The sequence below is a fragment of the Triticum dicoccoides genome, chromosome 1B (genome assembly GCF_002162155.2).
Source record: "Triticum dicoccoides isolate Atlit2015 ecotype Zavitan chromosome 1B, WEW_v2.0, whole genome shotgun sequence".
In the NCBI taxonomy this organism is placed as follows: Eukaryota; Viridiplantae; Streptophyta; class Magnoliopsida; order Poales; family Poaceae; genus Triticum; species Triticum dicoccoides.
This window is the reverse complement of record NC_041381.1, coordinates 360,712,283-360,715,404: the sequence shown is the minus strand read 5'-3', so window position 1 is coordinate 360,715,404 and position 3,122 is coordinate 360,712,283.

Here is a 3,122-nt window from a genome sequence, read left to right as displayed (position 1 = left end):
TGTCCGGGGGAATAGTTCTTCCCCTCTTGGACCCTTCGGCCTCCCCTGTTGGGGAAGCTTTCCTCTTCCTCTGTCCCTCCTCCGGGAGAGAGTCTTCTTCCTCCTCCTCGTCTTCGGGGGAGGATTCCGCCTCGTCGCCGGACACCTGATTACGGGAACTCTTTCGAGTCCCCGTGGCCACCTTCTTGGCCTTCTTCTCCGGCACCACGTGCGGCGCCGGAACCAGCAGCCCCGCTAGACGGGCGTTCACTGGGTCTTCTGGCATGGGAGCCGGACAGATGAGCTGCTCGTCCTTCTCCATCCATTCCTGCCAAAGGAAAAGAGAGATTGAAACCCTCTTAGAATCAATCTATTTACCACAAGTGTCCCGTAAAGGGGTTGAATCACTTACCTCATCAGTTGGATGCTGCGAGCAAAATCCGCGATCTTCTGTCGCGGATGCGGGGGCTTCGGCGCCCTTAAACAGCACCCTCCAGGCGCCTTCGTACGTCGTATCGAAGAGCCCGCTTAGCGCCCGGTGCTGTTCCGGATTGAACTCCCACAGATTGAATGCCCGTTCTTGGCATGGGAGAATCTGGCGGATGAGCATGACTTGGACCACATCGACGAGCCTGAGCTTATTGTTCACCAGCTTCTGGATACAGGCTCGGAGTCCCGTCAGCTCCTTCGGATTGCCCCACAACAAGCCCTTATCTTTCCAGGAGGTGAGCTGCGTGGGGATGCCGGATCTAAACTCGGGGGCCGCCGCCCACGTGGTTTCGCGCGGCTCGGTGATGTAGAACCACCCCGATTGCCACCCCTTGACGGAGTCCACGAAGGCCCGTTCGAGCCAAAGGACGTTGGGCATCTTTCCCAACATGGCGCCTCCGCATTCCGCTTGCATGCCCTTCACAACCTTCGGCTTGACGTTGAAGGTCTTGAGCCACAGGCCGAAGTGGGGCCGGATGCAGAGGAAGGCCTCACACACGACGATAAACGCCGAGATGTTGAGGATGAAGTTCGGCGCCAGATCGTGAAAATCCAGGCCGTAGTAGAACATGAGCCCCCGGACGAAAGGGTGAAGTGGAAAGCCCAGTCCGCGGAGGAAGTGGGGGAGGAAAACAACCCTCTCATGGGGCCCGGGGGTAGGGATGAGCTGCCCCTCGTCGGGCAGCCGATGCGCGATGTCGCCGGAAAGGTATCCGGCGCTGCGCAGCTTGGTGATGTGCTCCTCCTTAACGGTGGAGGCCAACCATTTGCCTCCCACTCCGGACATGGTCGGAGAAGGTCGAGGCGAGATGCGCGAGCTTGGGCGTTGGAGCTTGAGTGCGCGGAGATGGATAAGCAAAGGAGGAAGAAGGCGTAGGTGAGAAGGTAAATCCTTATCCCTTATATATAGGCGGACGGAGACTATGCGTCCCCCACCAGCCTGGTAAAACTCGCTTATCTCCCAAGCGCCACCATCAATGGCGCGGTTGGGTTACCCACGTCCGTATTGATGAGAATCCCGGAATAAGGGGAACACGATCTCTGCTTCGACAGGACGTGCCAAGGAAACCGCTTCGCTAAACGTGCTGAGGTGGTATAATAAAAAACGATTCAAATAAAGGCTTGGTAGCGGTGTGATGTCATGCCGCATAATACGTCAGCAGATTGGACTGGTGTACATTTTATTCTCTCTATGGTGGAATGTGGAATTTATTTTGCAGAGCCGGACACTATCCTGGTGTTCATGATCTTCTCTGGATTATTCAAGGGAGGAACCCGCCTTGCAATGCCGAACATTATGCGCGCCGGACTTATCGTCATTGAAGCCTGGTTCAGGGGCTACTGAGGGAGTCCTGGACTAGGGGGTGTCCGGACAGCCGGACTATCATCGTCCGCCGGACTCCAAGACTACGAAGATACAAGATTGAAGACTCCGTCCCGTGTCCGGATGGGACTTTCCTTGGCGTGGAAGGCAAGCTTGGCGATACGGATATGTAGATCTCCTACCATTGTAACTGACTCTGTGTAACCCTAGCCTTCTCCGGTGTCTATATAAACCGGAGGGCTTTAGTCCGTAGGACACAACATACATTACAACAATCATACCATAGGCTAGCTTTAGGGTTTAGCCTCCTTGATCTCGTGGTAGATCCACTCTTGTACTACCCATATCATCAATATTAATCAAGCAGGACGTAGGGTTTTACCTCCATCGAGAGGGCCCGAACCTGGGTAAAACATCGTGTCCCTTGTCTCCTGTTACCATCCGCCAAGACGCACAGTTCGGGACCCCCTACCCGAGATCCGCCGGTTTTGACACCGACAAAGACCTATCTATTATAGACTATGCCGATGCTGAGTACCCATCGGACCCGCATGATTGCAAATTGCAAACTGGATATGTTTTCCTTTGTGGTCGAACTGCGTTTTCCTAGAAATCGTCCAAGCAAACTCTTGTGTCGACTTCCACGAACCACTCGGAAATCATGTCACTATTCGAAGCGTCAAAAGAATGTGCATCACTTCGGCGGATGATCGGCCACATTCAGCAGACGTGTGGGCTAAACACCGTACAAACCCCTACCATTATCTATGAAGAAAATGTTGCTTGTGTTGCACAAGTTCAGATGAGTTATGTGAAGAGTAACCTCACAAGGCATATTAGTCCCAAGTTCTTCTATGCACATGAGCTGCAGCAGTTGAACGAGGTGAGAGTTTTGGAGACTATGTCTTGTGACAATCCTGCTGATATATTCACTAAATCATTACCGGCATCAACCTTAGAGAGGTGTGTGCGTGGAATCGTTATGATAAGACTTTGAGAGATGCAAGGTTTAGGGGGAGAAACTTCACAAACTTGTCGTTAAAATCTCGATCCTGATGATCGAGTACTCAACTTGATGGTTGAGTGGATTGTACTCTTTTTTTCCTTGAGTGAGTTTCCTGATGTTTGTCACACGAGGTTTTTGATGAGGCAATTCGTGCAATACAACAACATATACTGTGTGCTCTTTCTTCATATTTTTCCCACTGGGTTTTTCGAAGTTTTGAGCAATTGGATATACGGATAATTACCCAAGGGGGAGTGTTGAGAAACCGGGTCCACCAAGATGGCGGCGGCGGCTACGTGCGGTGCACGGTTTAGCCCTCCCCCC